We start from the raw sequence: 16,712 nt of genomic DNA, 5'->3' as shown, positions 1-16,712 counted from the left end.
GCCGAGGCCGTCGATTCGACGATCGGTGATCGAGCCGTTGATTCGACAATCGACGATCGAGCCATGTTGGTCGAGGCCCTTTTGCCTTCAGAGGTCGAGGCCGTCGGTTCGACGATCGATGATCGAGCCATTGATTCGGCGATCGACGATCGAGCCATGTTGGTCGAGGCCCTTTTGCCTTCAGAGGCCGAGGCTGTCGGTTCGGCGATCGATGATCGAGCCATTGATTCGACGATCGACGATCGAGCCATGTTGGTCGAGGCCCTTTTGCCTTCAGAGGCTGAGGTCGTCGGTTCGACGATCGGTGATCGAGCCGTTAATTCGACGATCGACGATCGACCCATGTTGGTCGAGGCCCTTTTGCCTTCAGAGGTCGAGGCCGTCAGTTCGACGATCGATGATCAGGCTACGGGGGATTGGCCGCAATAGATTTGACGTGCCAGGTAGGGGTATGCTCGATAGAGGTAAGATAGCAAGCTCCCTAGAGCTTCAGAGACCTCTCGAGATGATGAAAATCAGAGCTCAACGATCGAGAGCTATCGGGTCGGCGAGGCACTCTTCCCACCGGGAAGAGCCCTCTCCTTCACCCTCCATGGTGGAGCCCAGCTCTCCACACCCGGTGGTGACCACGGAGGCGCAGATCACGGTGATCGTGCGGTAAATGACCGTTCTGATGGATGCGGTCAAAAATCTCCAGCAGCAACCGACTCAGTTGCCGCGACCACCGACAGAACAACCGATGGTGCATCCCATGCCGTCCAGAAGCAGCCGCCGACGCCCGCATCCACTTCCATCTCCTCCTCAAGAGCAGCCGTCTCACCACTCCCACCGAGAAGGGGGGAGGCGGCCACGGCGTGACGCCCGCCGGTCTCGACGTCCCTCCCCTTCCCAGCTGGAGCGAGCGAGGAGGGAGAAGCGGCCGCGGACGCCGTCCACCTCACTCTCAAACTCATCGGGAGGATCGACTCCTGGAGTTTTTCAACACCGACGGTTAAACGACTACGAGCGCAAGTTTGAAGAAATCGACCGTCGGCTTGCCCAGCTCCAGGCGGATGGACAGAAGTCATCGAACGACGTCGACTTTCGGACCACCCAACCTCTCTCCTGATTCATCCTCGACGAATCGATCCCTAGTCGGTTCAAGATGCCTCACGTGGAGTCTTACGACGGCTCCACCGACCTAATTGACCATCTGGAGAGCTACAAGGCTCTTATGACAATCCAAGGGGCAACCAATGCCCTCCTTTGCATCGGCTTCCCGGCCACACTCCACAGAGCTGCCAGGGCCTGGTACTTCGGCCTCCGCTCGGGAAGTATCCACTCCTTCGGGCAGCTCGAACATTCTTTCATGGCCATTTCAGCACCAGTCGAAAGCCGCTGCGAACCTCAGACAGTCTTTTCTCCCCCAAGCAGGGAGAAAAAGAGACTCTACGACACTTTGTGGCCCGGTTCAATGCGGCCACACTTGAGGTCGGGACCTCAACGAAGACATGGCTATCTCGGCCATGAAGAGGGGACTAAGGGGGTCCCGGTTCACCTATTCCTTGGACAAGACCCTCCCCTGGACGTATGCCGAATTGCTAGAGCGCGCATACAAATACATGCGCACGGACGAAGGAGCTTCCGACCGGTGCCTGACCGAGGGCATGGGTCAGAAGGAGAAGCGAAAGAAAAATCGAGCTCCTGCTGAACCCAGCGGGCCCCACCGATAGACGGGTCTCACCCCGACAACGGAGTCTGAGACCGATGCATCGTAGGTATGACTCCTACACCCCTCTCTCCGCTCCTCGTGCGCAGATCCTGATAGAGATCGAAGGAGCGGAGTATCTACGATGGCCTCGGCCTCTAAAGGCAATGGGCCTCGACCAACGTAACCCGATCATCGAATCTACGACAGTCTCGACCTCTGAAGGCAAAGGGCCTCGATCGAAGCAGCTCGATAGCCGATCGCCGAATCTATGGCTCGATCATCGATCACCGAATTGATGGTCTCGATCTCTGAAGGCAAAAGGGTCTCGACCAACATGGCTCGATCGTCGATCGTCGAATCAACGACTCGATCACCGATCATCGAATCGACAGCCTCGACCTCTGAAGGCAAAAGGGCCTCGACCAACATGGCTCGATCGTTGAATCAATGGCTTGATCATCGATCGTCGAACCGACGGCCTCGACCTCTGAAGGCAAAAGGGCCTCGACCAACATGGTTCGATCGTCGATCGTCGAATCAACGGCTCGATCAGGAACCGACGACCTCAGTCTCTGAAGGCAAAAGGCCTCGACTAACACGGCTCGATCACCGATCATCGAATCAACAGCTCGATCATCGATCATCGAACCGACGGCCTCGGCCTCTGAAGGAAAAGGGCCTCGACCAACACGGCTCGATCGTCGATCGCCGAATCAACGGCTCGATCATTGATCAATGAACTGACGGCCTCGGCCTCTGAAGGCAAAGGGCCTCGACCAACACAGCTCGATCGTCTATCATCGAATCAACGGCTCGATCATTGATCGTCGAACTGATGGCCTCGGCCTTTGAAGGCAAAAGGCCTCGACCAACATGGCTCGATCGTCGATCGCCGAATCAATGGCTCGATCTCCGATCGTCAAACTGACAGCCTCGACCTCTGAAGGCAAAAGGGCCTCGACCAACGTAGCCCGATCGTCGATCGTCGGATCAACAGCTCGATCGCCGACCAATGTGGCTCGATCGTCGATCGTCGAATCCACGGCTCGATCATCGATCATTGAATCGACGGCCTATACCTCTGAGGGCAAAAAGCCTCGACCAACGTGGCTGGCTAACTTGCCGACTTAGCTTCGACTAAGAGCAGCAAAATGCCAAGATGACCGCAGTTCGACTTGCGACATACCGACTTGGTCACGATCGGTCAAAGAATATTTGGCTTACCACCATTTATCATACATCCTGACACGCACGTCCGACCAAGGGTCGGACAATGGATATTCGACTTGCCATCGTTATCCTATCCGAATACGTCGGACGTTACTCGACTATTGGATACATCAGATGCTACTCGACTATCAGACTCTACGGGATGATCGTATCATGCTACGTTCAGAGGTTGGCCGACCTCCGACCCGACGTGCACGCTCGACCTACAGTCGGGACGACCGACATCGGATCGTTCGTTGATGCGATCGCCAGAGTCGAGGCAAGACATGACAGAAAATCACTCCTTTCGCCCGAAGCCGTCGCCTACGTGTTCACGCGAGCCAACACGACATCGGACTCAGGAGTGGGGGGGCAACTGTTGGGATATACCGACTGACCCCCATACGCTGACTTACCCTCGGACCGATCTGATCGACGACCGATGGATGACTCCGATGAATGACCCCGATGGACGATCCCGACGGACGACTCCGACCGACGACCGACGGATGAATCTGACGGACGACCCCGACAGATGACTCCGACCGACGCCCGACGGATGACTCCGCCGACGCCCGACGGATGACTCCGACCGCATCGATCGATGACTGTCGACAGTAGCTGCCGACATTATCCGACTGAAGGAGTGTCGGTCGGGCAGATCCATTCTGTTCCCGACCAGCTGAGCGACGGAGCCCAAATCACCGACTCACTGTCGGGGGCGGCAGCCGACGTCCGACCTCAGCGAGTCATTAAATCGACCGATGGTGTCTCAGGGTCATCACCCGACGTCCCGACAGCCGAATAACGACGTATGGTTGGCTAGCCCGCCCAAGGGCCGTACGACTGCTATGGGCTGTTGTCTTGTCAAGGACATGCTGTGCAGTCACCCTGGGGCATTGTCCTGTCGAGGACATGGGTTCGTTCTGACAACCCGTGATGATTTGACAGCCCACGGTGATTTGACAGCCCCTGACGATTTGACAACTCTCCAGTTGTCTGCACCATTAATGATGGGACTACGCCACAGTCTACTATAAAAAGGGATAAGGCAACAGTCTTGGTAAGTTCTCTCTGACGCTCCCTCCAGCTCCCAAGCTTACCCGAGCCCTTTCGAGTTGATCCTCTGATTTTTGCTGTTGCCTAGTCTCTCTCTGACTTGACCGTCGGAGGGTCCCCGCGGAGGCATCTCTGGTCTGTGAGGACTTCTCTTGCAGGTGTGCGACCTCGACGATCGGGCGACGGGGGATTGGCCGCAACACAGGTCAATGCTCTATCTGAGGAGTTTGGTTAACCCCATTGTGTTTTGGTCTTCTATTGGTGCCATAATGTTCATTGGATAGGTTTTTAGTTCTTCTTTGTCTGGAGTCTTTTTCTTCCTTTCCGTCTCAGTCACTTGTCTGAAAGGCTTCCCTTTACTAGAAATTTTTGTATTGGCTTCTATAGTTGGACTGTGATAGGCTTGGTGGAGATGCAGTTTCTGTGTTGTTATCCTGAACATTGGTTTGTTGCGTTAGGTTGAAGCCTATATGAAGAAGCCCAGCAGCCGCCAGGCCTGACCCAGGCCCACGGTGCGGGCCAGCCCAGTAGATGCATGGGCGTGGTGTACCGTGGCTTACTACGTTCTCACGGTCCAGATGGGCGTGCGGACCGAGCGCCCATTTTCAGGGCATTTCTCGCGGTCCATGGTGGATTGGTGCCTATTTTCCTGGCATTTCTCACGGTTTCAAAGGGATTTGTGGACCGATGGCGTGATCGGACGGCTCTGTTTGTCTCGATGATGATCCAACAGCTGATGATGATTTCAGGGCTGTTTCAGGTTTTTTTTGTGCTTGTTTTTCATCCGTTCGATGGAGATCTAATGGCAGGCTTCAGAGTTTCAATACAACAATGAAATGGTGTCCTATTTTGATGTGATTTGGCCTAGTTCCAAGCTCTATTTAATAGAGGCCTTGGCAAAGGTTCTAAACACGAGCAGAGCACAAAGAGATTCAAGAGCAGCAAATAGTGAGAGCATCTAGAGTGGTGTGAGACTTTTTTAAGAGAAAAAGTGTGTTTTTCTTTTATAAAAGAGAGTTTGTGTGAGCTTCTAAATTTTTCTCCAATTTTGTACTTCTTGTGCCGTGGATTTTTCATAGAAGAATGCTAAGGAGATTTTGCTCATAGATGTAGGCCATCAATTAGGCTGAACCACATATATCTGGTGTATTTTTTTTGTCTTGTTTTATTACTTGATTATCTTCTTTTATTTTTGCATTCTATATTTGTTTAAGTTATCTTTCTTTTACAAAATGATCTGTATTTTCGTTATACTTGTGTGCCGTATGGGTTGAGGTGTGCTCGGTTATCCCTCGGTCGGTCTTTTAGTTTGATATCAGAGTAAGGGAGATTCTTTTGTAGCTAGTTTGATTTGAAACAATGGCAGACAAGGTGACAACAATAAAATACGAGATTCTGAGGTTTGATGGATCAAACTTTGTACTTTGAAAGATGAAGATGCAGGTGGTATTGATTAAGAATAGTTGTGAAATTGCTTTGCAAGGAAAGGAACACAAATCATAAGAGATGTCGGATGGGCAATATGAGGAGAAAGATAGGCTGGCAATGGCAAACCTGTATTTGGTGTTGGATGATTTGGTATTGTTTAATATCGAGGTCGAGACTACTACAAAAGAGATTTGAAAAAAATTGAAGAACTTCAACGAAGGGAAGTCTTTGGTGTATAAAATATATTTGAGGCAACAGTTATACAATCTAAAGATGAAAGATGGGACATCAGTTCAAGAGCACTTGAGTGTATTCAATTCCATTGTGAGCAAGCTTGCAGCCCTAGATGTCAGAATTAAAAATGAAGAGAAGGCTAGTATTCTACTTTGTTCTATATCGGAGTCTTGAGATAATCTTATAATGAACTTGAGTCATGTTAAAACCCTTAAGATGGAGTCAGTTGTTGCATCATTACTTACAGAAGAGATGAGGTGAAATCTAGCCAAGGAAACTCTTTAAGGGAGGCCATGGTAGCACGGGATAGGCCTTTCGAGAAAGAACGTGGTGATCGAGGGAAGATAAGATCTAAATTCAAGAGCAAGAAAAAGATGAAATGCTAGAATTATAGAAAAATAGGACATGTAAAGAAAAACTATCGGGCTAAAAGAGTTGATACAAAATTTGAATCGAAAAACTTTCAAAGTAATATAGCAAAAAGTGAAACTAATTTAGCTACTTCAGATGATAGGGATGCATTGACGGCATTCGAGAGATCCGAGCTCGCACGTCATTAGATTTTAGATTCAGGGACATCTTTTTACATGCTCCTTTTAGGGAGTGATTTCATACATACAAATCATGGAATGGAGGAGTTATCTGTGTGGGTAACAATACAACTTGTCCTGTGATTGGAGTGGAAGATGTTCGGATCAAGATGTTTGATGGTATAGTTCAGATGGTTTCTAATATATGACATGTTCCTATACTTCGCAAGAGTCTACTATCACTTGAAAAGTTTTGTAAGCAAAGCTTAAAGTTTATCAGAGAGAAAGATCAATTGAAGGTGTCCAAAAGATGTGGTGATAAGGAGAGTACAAATAGGTAGTCTTTATAAATTGATGGACGAGACTCTGGTGAGAGAAGTAGGAGTAGCAAGTGTAGAGATGGTGTCTCCGACAGTTTGGCATCAACGTTGGGAATATATGAGCGAGCATGGGCTACAGTTATCATCAAATAAGGAGCTTTTTCTAGGGTGTAAGTTAGCGCCACTAAAATTTTGTGAAGATTACATCTATGGTAAATAAAAAAGAATCTCTTTCTCTTGATCATAGCAGTGGAGTAAAAAATTTCTGGAGCTAACCACTCAAATACTGGAGAGTCACCTAATAGATTATTGAGCGGGTGTTCCTACTTCATCTTCTTCATTGATAACTATTCTCGAAAGGCTTGGATATATATTCTAAAGCATCCGACATCTTTGAAACCTTTAAGAAATTTAAGGCTCTAGTGAAAAATAAAAAAAGCTTGAAAATTAAACGCCTACATTCTGATAATGGAGGAGAATATTGCTCTAAGGAATTTGAGAAGTTTTGTGGCGAGTATGGAATTAGGCGACAACTTATGGTTCTCGAGACACCACAATAAAATGGTGTGGCAGAGAGGTTTAACAAAACACTCATGGATAGGATCCGTAGTATGATGAGTACTGCAAAACTTGATAAGAGATTTTGGACGGAGACTGTAAGCATGGCTTGTTACTTAATCAATCAAGCACCGACAAAATCCCTTGGGTTGGAAATTCTAGAAGAACTTTGGAGCGGCAAGTCAGTAAATTATTCCTATCTTCGTATCTTTAGATGTGATGCATATATGTGAATCCCAAAAGAGAAGAGGATAAAATTAGACAGGAACTCTCGAAGGTGCATCTTTCTTGGCTATGCTAAAGGAGTAAAAGGGTATCGGTTGTGGGATCCTACTACCCATAAGATTATTGTTAGCCGAGATGCTATTTTTAATGAAGAATCTTTTCAAGGCACCAGCAAAAAGTAAGATGATGAAGCTATTACTTCTATTGAGTTCTTTGATGTAGGCGATGAGGTGCAAGCATAGCAAGCACAGGTGAATGATGAGATAGTTGATGATGGATCGAGTACGGAGTCTCTGCAACCACCTGAGGATGCTATCTCACTAGAAGAGCCACCAATGAAGTTCGAGAGGCCTAGAAGGATCATTAGACCTCCTGTTAGGTATGATGACTATGTCACTTCTTTTATTTCTTCTGCTAACCATGTTTGTGCTTATGTTGCTTTGGCGGAGGAGGATGAACCAACTTCATACAAGGAGGCATGTGAGTCCACCAATGCTGAAAAGTGGCATTATGCTATGGAGGAGGAGATGGAGTCACTTCAGGAGAACAAGACTTGGGAGCTTGTAGTTCTATCGGAGGGGAGTCTGATCGGATGTTAGCGGGTCTATAAAGTGAAGAAAGATATAGATAAAAATGTGGAGAGATTCAAAGTGCGTTTGGTTGTAAAGGATTATGCTCAGAAGCTAGGAATTGACTTTGATAAGATCTTATCACCGATGGTTCGTCTTACTACTATTGAGATTGTTTTGGCGATCGCGGCAGTCATAGATTTAAAGCTCGAGCAGATGGATGTAAAAATGATTTTCTTATATGGTGACTTGGAGCAGGCGATTTATATGGTACAATCTGAAGACTTTGTCAAAAAAGGCAAGGAGGAGTTGGTTTGTCGGTTGAACAAATCCTTGTACAGTGTCAAACAAGCATCGAGGTATTGGTACAAGTGATTTGATTTTTTTATTATAAATTTGAGATTTGATCGACTGAAGGTAGATCATTGTGCATATTTCTGCGGTTATGACGATGGAAGCTTTTGTATTTTATTGTTATATATCGATGATATGATGGTCACGGAGAATAGCAAGAGTCGGAAATCAGATCTGGAAACTCAGTTGGTTGGAGAGTTCGAGATGAAAAACTTAGGAGCTGTGAACTAAATACTTGAGATGAAGATGCTATAGGAGAGGAAGGATAGGAAGGTCTGGCTTTCATAAAAAGGATATATAGAGAAAGTTCTGTGGCACTTCAATATACAGAATGCGAAGTCGATATCTATCCCATTTTCTATTCAATTTAAACTGTCAACCAAGCAATCACCCAGCACGGAAGCAAAAAAAGCTGACATGGCCTGGGTACCATATTCATTAGAGTAGGGAGCCTTATGTTTGTCATAGTATGCACAAGATCAGACATTGCACAAGCAGTGGGAGTTGTGAGTCGGCATATGGTGAATCCAGATAGCAACTATTGGACAGCAATAAAGTGGATCCTCCAGTATCTGAGGGGGACGACTAATCATTCACTTTGTTATGGTTCAGTGGGTTTGGAGTACATTGGGTATGTTGATTCTGATTTTACAGATGATCAGGACAAGAAGAGATCTATCATAGCCTATGTGTTCTCCATGGGCGGTGGTGCTATAAGCTGAGAATCTAAACTTCAATCAGTGGTGACATTATCAACAATAGAGACAAAGTGTATTGCATGGCACATGCATGTAAAGAAGTTATCTAGCTCAAGAGGCTTCTTGGAGACTTCAAGGTGAAGCAGGATGTGATGAGGGTGAATTGTGATAGTCAAAGTACGTTGCACTTGACGACAAATCCAATGTTCTACTCTCGGACAAAGCACATTGATATTCGCTATCACTTTATGAGAGATATGATGGATGATGGTCTAGTCTCGTTGTTGAAGATTCATACCGATGCAAATTCAGCAGATGTGTTGATGAAGCCGGTGACTCGAGAGAAGTTCAATTAGAGCAAAGCTTCTCTCGAGCTTGGGGCTACGTGAGGAGTAGGAGGTTGGCAAGGTCTCCAGGGATGACATTTTTTGGACTTCGGCATATATCTTCAAGTGGGAGACTTGTTAGGTTGAAGCCTATGTGAAGCAGCCCAGTAGCCGCCAGGCTCGACCCAGACCCACGCGTGCGGGCCGGCCCAGCAGACGCCGGGCACGGTGTACTGCAGCTTACCGCATTCTCGCGGTCTACGATGGGTGCATGGATGAGTGCCCATTTCCAAAGCATTTCTCGCAGTCCATGGTGGACCGACACCCATTTTCTTGATGTTTCTCACAGTTTTTAAGAGAATTTGTGGACCGATGGCACGATCGAACGGCTCCTAATTGTTTCGATGATGATCCAATGGCTGATGATGATTTCAGAGCTGTTTCAGGTGTTTTCTGCACTCATTTTTCATCCGTTCGATGGAGATCTGACAGCAGGCTTTAGAGTTTCAATACAACAATAAAACGGAGTCCTATTTTGATGCGATTTGGCCTGGTTCCGAGCTCTATTTAACAAAGGCTTCGGCAGAGGTTCTAAAAACGTGGAGAGTAGAGCACAGAGAGATCTGAGAGCAGCAAATAGTGAGAGCATCTAGAGTGGCGTGAGACTTCTTTGAGATAAAAAGTATGTTGTTCTTTTGTAAAAGAAAGTCTCTATGAGCTTCTAAATTTTTTCTCCAATTTTATACTTCTTGTGCCATAGATTTTTCATAGAAGAATGCTAAGAAGGTCTTGCCCGTGGATGTAGGCCATCAATTAGGCCGAACCATGTATATTTAGTGTGCTTTCTTTGTCTTGTTTTATTGTTTGGTTATCTTTTTTTATTTTTATGTTCTACATTTGTTCAAGTTATCTTTTCTTTACAAAACGATCTGTGTTTCTGCTGTACTTGTGTGCCATGTGGGTTAAGATATGCTCGGTTATCCCTCGGCTAGTCCTTTCATGTTGACCATATGACCATGTTTTTTTGTCTCTTTTCTTTGTGGCTGTGCTCTACCCGTTGGTCTGTGGTGTATACTCTCGCTTTGAATGAGTTGATCCCAATCATATGGCCTTGATAAGTTGGAATATTAGAGGTCTTGGGGAACCTAATAAGAGGCATATTGTCAAAGATTTTCTCTCTCTGAATTGACTGCCATGTGGTTGAGTCACAGGAAACTAAAAAATCATTTGTGTATGCAATGACTAACAGACTGGTCTGACTTTTTAAAACGATCACAAGCCATTTTTTTTAATTAATGAGTCATCTGACTACCTATCTCGCAAGACCTGTTCAAAGTCAGGCAGCATGTCACAAATTTTCTACACACCACCCCCCCCTTCCTCTGATAGAACTAGTCAATGTGAAACCATCTGCGACGACTTTAAAGTCTGCTAACAAGATATATTAAACGTCAACTTCCACCATTTATGTCCCAAAAAGACGCCCAGCTCATTCATCTCTACACCTGCACTTGCTCCAAAAATCGGCTGTCTTTTTTTCATAAGAAAAAAAAAAGAAATACAATTTTTTAAGTTAACATAAAAAATACTTATTAATTGGAAGAGTAAGTTTATGTTTAACTAGTAGTACTATATTTTTAGGATTATAGAAATGAATTTTTGGCTTTCACCCAAATTATTGAGATGATATATTTTAGAGTGGCACATCTGGATCTCAAATCCAGGTAATCAGAAACAACTCTCAACAAATTGCTCCTTCTACCAAGTAGATCCGTTGACTCCCATCAATCTATTAAAATGTCAAGTCAAATTATATAGAGATGTTTAGAATTTATCTATTCAATAATGATTAAGTGACCATTTATAAGAACCAGCAAATCTATGTATCCAATATGGATATGTAAATTGCTTCTTGTATATGTTGCAGGTGCTTGCTTGTGCCTCTGTTATGATACAAGATACCTGGAATTCTGATTAAGGTATATAATAGGTGATGGGCAGCATGATTTGCTTATTGATAGGCATATAACACATCTCATGACAACACAACGCTTTTTGAGAACGGGGATGGGTGGGATTCTGGCTAAATCGAACCAAGGGCAAGTTTGAACTTAACAAGGTCCTTATACCAACACCAGTAAAATTTTATTCAGTCAGTCAAGTAAATTGTAGCAGAGAAATAATGAGAAATGGCTGGTTGATCAGATTTTAGTGGGGCCTTGCAGAACCACAAGTACTTAAAATTTTAAGATATAAGATTTGACTCATGGCCGTGATGGTAAGCGGTATTGTGGTGGTATATGATGTCCACTTCTTGCACTGCAAAAGGTCTCGTGTCCTTGTCCCGGCCTCCTATTGCCGAGACGCGACCAGCCAGCACAAGAATGGCAGATGCGGAAGCTTCCGGAGGAGAAATTGTTGTGTGGCTTGTTGACTTATTGTACCATATTTATTATAGATTAAATCTATCTAATAAGTTCTTCTTTTGAAAATTATGTCATTGATGTTGCATCCAACCAATTAATATCAAATCTTTTTTAAGAAAATAGGACCTACTTTGGAATTTTTGTTGCATGCATGCCGTGCACTACGCGCTCGTGAAAATAGCCAACAACAATCATTGACTTTTATAGACTTAATTCATCAAACATACGTCCCAGTATATTATTCATAAAAATCAGTGGTCGTAATTGATCGCGTATGGTGTAGGCAATTAGACAGCACATCACTTTGCTATTGAGAAGCTTATGAAAACAGACAGGGCATAGATGCAAGGCTAATAATTTTATGAAGATATAGGTTCTGCAATAGAGATCCATTGAATATCTGATCCAATTTGATCTGAATGGGAGGAATTTTATTCAGCCTGTTTAAACTTCGAGGTGAGTATAGTTTGTAAATAAACAATCTGAAGTGGGTTTGAATTGGATGCAAATAACGATATATTTTGCTCCGAACTAAATCTGATGTAATCTTAATTTAAATCCCTCATTTTAATATTATAATTATTTAAAAAATTTGTTGAATAAATTTTTTGAATGAACGGATCCAATTTATCTTATCTGACTTGATTTGATCGATACCATCAATTTTATCGGACTCAACCGAGACAAATTTATTCTATCCGTTGTTATTCCTACCTATGGTCCAAATTTATTCGCTGCTTCTTCTACCGTTTAAAAAAAAAAAAAACAAGAGAGAGAGAGAGAGCGAAGAAACAGGAGCCACCTTTTCTTGCGCGCCATTACATCGGCTTCTACAATAAAAAGCTTCTCAGACTACGACCAAAAAAAAAAAAAAACGCTTCTCAGGGAGTAAGTACAGAGAGAGGCAGCATGGCGGAGATTTTGGTGGTTTGCCTGATCAAAAAGCTAGCTGCCACCTTCACATCGGCAGCTATAAGACGGGTGGTTTCCCAGGCCGCGTCGTTGCGGCAACTTGAGCCAAAAATTCGTGGCATCAAGAGGGACCTGGAGTTGATGCAAGCCTTTCTAAGATATGCCGACACATGCAGAGCCAGCAACGATCTGGTAGGCGTTTGGGTGAACCAAGTGAGGGAGATCGCCTACGACATCAACATCCTTGCCGATGAGTTCACCTATCTAACTGCCGGACAAAGCCGGAGCCTCCTAGAGGGCCACCTCTACAATGCCTTCATCAGTCCACAGAACACCAAGGCCTTGCACCATCTCTTGAATGATCTCGAAAATGTCAAGAAAGAGCTTGATCGGCTTTTAGAAACTAAAGAAAAATACGGCTTTAGCATGACAGGAGGATCGTCTAGTCCGAACGAAAGTCGGCATCTCGCAGAATCAGCACATTTCATCCAGGAAGAGGAGATGGTGGGGTTTGATAAGCACACAGATCTGCTCATGAGATGGCTAATGGATGAGGAATCCCAGCTCACCGTGATTTCCGTATGGGGTATGGGAGGCGCTGGCAAGACCGCCCTGGTCACCACTGCATACAGAGCCGAGATGGTCGTCAGCCACTTCGGTCGTCGTGCATGGGTTTCTGTATCTCAAAGCTATGACGCCCATGACCTGCTCAAAAGAATCATATTGGAACTGCACCTGGAGACAGGGGAGGCCATTAATCCACACAGCCTGGATTCTATGCCTTCCCGGAGACTAGTGGAGACTGTCAAGTCACTTCTGCATCCTAAGAGGTACCTCATTATCTTGGATGACGTGTGGCATAAAGAAGTTTGGGATGATGTTCGTAGTGCGTTGTTCGATAATGGTTGTGGGAGCAGAGTTGTCATTACCACACGGAACAAGGAAGTTGCTTTGGCGGCGGTCGATAGCCGGGTTATGAAGGTTGAGCCATTGCAGGAATACGAGGCATGGACACTCTTCTGCAAGAAAGCATTTGAGAGACAGAGCGATGGAAGCTGTCCTCCAGAACTAGAGTGCCTGGCTAGAAGAATAGTGGAGAAATGTGATGGCTTGCCATTGGCTTTAGTGTCAATAGGAAGGCACATCTTACAGACTGAAGAGACACAGATGGCATGGAAGAGCATTCTTGATAGTCCAGTATGGGGGGAAGGAGCGAACCCGGATCTCCTCAAGATCTCTACAAACTTAAACCACAGCATCGATGACCTACCGCATCAACTCAGGAATTGCTTGTTATACTGCAGCATATTTCCAAAGGGCCATGTCATCAAAAGAAAATCTTTGATCAGATTATGGGCGGCAGAAGGATTTGTACAAGAAGGCGCAGAGCGCACAGCAGAGGAGGTGGCAGAGCAGTACCTCAAGCAACTTGTTAGACGATCTGTGCTCCAAGTGACAGACAGGAATGAACTTGGAAGGGCGAGCCGCCTCCGAATGCATCTTCTTATGAGGGACCTGATCATGGCTAGATCAAGAGAAGAGAATTTCCACCAGGTGTATGACACTGATGCAGGATGGAGGCTGCAATATAGAGTTCGAAGTCTTTCAATAATTGGAAGGAGAGGTGATCACCAATTGAACGAAAAGATGCCCAAACTCCGATCTTTCCATGTCTTCTCATCAGTTTTGGCCCCTTCCCTGCTCTCCAACTTCAGGCTATTGACAGTTTTGAATCTACACCGAGCTCCTATTGAAAGACTACCAGGCGAGGTGTTTGATCTCTTTAACCTGCGTTACTTGTGCATTCGGAAGACTAAAGTTAAAGAGCTTACAGATGCAATAGGCAAGTTGCGGAGCCTGGAATACTTGGACGCATGGCATAGTCGTGTGGAGAACTTGCCATGGGGAATAACAAGGCTGGAACACTTGCAGCACCTTATGGCGAAAAAATTTGAGGGTAAAACTTCAAGATATACAGAGTGCATGAGTGGGGTGCATATTCCTGACAGAGTACAGAAATTGAAGCGCCTACAGACGCTGAAAGCTGTTGTGGCAGATGAGGACTTGATAAAAAGCCTGAGTAGTTTGACACATTTGAGAAGATTAGAGATTGTAGAAGTGAGAAACATGCATTGTGTTAAGCTGGCTAAGTCCATCATGAAGATGAAACACTTCGTCACTTGGTTGTTAAAAGAAAACACTGGCATGAGACATTGCAGTTGGGATCTCTCGAAACACCACCGCCCCTCCTTCAAAAGCTGAGTCTGTATGGTAAGCTGGAGGGGAGGGTGTTGCCTCGTTGGTTTAATTCCCTCACAAACCTCACGCATCTAACACTGCAATCATCTGGGATTGGAAAAAATTCGCTTCGTTCGCTCTCCTTGTTGCCCAATCTAGTATATCTCGTTCTTTTCAAAGCATATGATGAGAAGAAATTGGATTTTGGTGCAGGATGGTTCCCTAAGCTCAAATTACTCCGGTTACAGGACATGGGCCGTCTCAGGAACTTAAAAATAGAGCAGGAAGCACTGGTAAACTTGCATGAGCTATTTTTGGTGAGATGCCGAGAGTTGAAGATGGTACCCACCGGCATCGAAAACCTCATACATCTCCAGAAGTTGGAGCTTGATGACATGCCAAATGAATTAGTGGAGAAGCTAAATAAAGGGGGACAGACTGAGGAGGATCGCTTAAAGGTTCAGCATATCCCCATTATCATGAACTGGGTTAAAAGTGGGGACCGGTGGATTAAACAAAGGCTTTCCTGATGCTTACCATATCCTCATCAGCTTGTTTGAAAGAAAATGTCTAGGGCTGAGATCAGTGTAATGGTCGAGGCATGCATGATGTTTTGAATATTTCCTTGAAGGAAGGGTGATCTGAGAAAGATGAGGTACGTTCTAGTCTCCTTCCATTACTTTCACATCCAAGTGAATATTTCATGATATTTTTGGGTGAAGGGGAGGTCTGTGAGGAAATAGTTCAGAATAATATGATAAAAATTGATATACTCGTCTAGATACATTAATCTGTTTAAATGTGCGTAACTGTAAGAGTTTAAAGAATAAGTATCCGCAGATGTGCGGATGTGCCTGTTTGGAAGTTAACCTAATCGGGTGTATTCTCTGTTGACTCCTTCTACAACTTCCTCAATTTTGGAGGTTTAAGGTGTCCATATTCAAAGATACTGTGGAAGATGCCTGCACCAGAGAAAGTTTAAAGTTTTTTTTGTAGTTAACTATTAAGAATAAGTTGCACACCGGCAAGATCCTTAAAAAGAAAGGTTGGAATGTGAACTTAAGGTGCATTTTGTGCGGCGTGAACTTGGAGTCAGCTAATCATCTGTTCTTCAGGTGTACTTTCACAAAGAGTTTGTGGACTACAATCAAGAGACAATTGAAGCTAATTGGCCACCCTTCCACCTTTTCTAATCTTTGGACCAATTGGAGGAAGAGGAACAAACACATGTTGGCAGCAAGGAGAGGAGATCAATTGCTAGCAGCAATGCTGTGGAAAATTTGGAAGGAGCGGAATACAAGATTATTTTTGCATAGAAAAAAATCTATCTTCTCTGTTCTGCAGGCTGCTCTTCAGTGCTTTCTTAGTTGGAAGACTCTTTGCTCCGCCAAGAACCTTCAAGACCATCCTGGCTTATCTAGTAGGTTGAATTCTCTTATTGCTGGTTACTGTCGTTCTGGCTCATCCTCATGATCCAATATTGATCTTTTGTGGGGTTTGTTTGCTTTGTAGTCTTTGTTTTTGAAAGTCTAAATTCTATGTAGTTTTGTAACTTCCACTTTTTATAGTTTTTGAAGCTTTCCCTTGCTGTTGTTGAGAAGAGTTTGCCTTGCTCCATAAATATCTCTTTGTAATTACTTTTCTTTAATAAATGTGGGTGGCAATCCTTGCTTCCCTTTTCCTTCAAAAAAAAAAAAAAAAAAAATCTGCAGATTCTTATGAATTTAAAAGTTGATATACTTGCAAATTTTTCCCCTATTTTTCGTTAATTTGTGGCTTGTTGCCTCCCTTACCAACACGCGCGCGCGCAAAAAAAGAAGAAGAAGATGGTTATCGGTAGATTCTCATGTTCTTTCTTCTTGACTGGATTCTGCTATATACATGCACCTTCCGATTTTGGGTGCAGTTGTTGAGCTTGCTGAATTGATGGGTACTT

At 44.8% G+C, this 16,712-nt stretch overlaps 1 pseudogene; it reads left to right on the top strand.

Moving 5' to 3' along the window:
- The first annotated feature begins 12,522 nt into the window (after window positions 1-12,522).
- Window positions 12,523-16,376, top strand: LOC105039020 (disease resistance protein RPM1-like; annotated as a pseudogene).
- The last annotated feature ends 336 nt before the right edge of the window (window positions 16,377-16,712 follow it).

Source organism: Elaeis guineensis, chromosome 1 (assembly GCF_000442705.2).
Source record: "Elaeis guineensis isolate ETL-2024a chromosome 1, EG11, whole genome shotgun sequence".
NCBI classification, from domain to species: domain Eukaryota; kingdom Viridiplantae; phylum Streptophyta; class Magnoliopsida; order Arecales; family Arecaceae; genus Elaeis; species Elaeis guineensis.
This window is presented reverse-complemented; position numbering and strand designations above follow the sequence as displayed.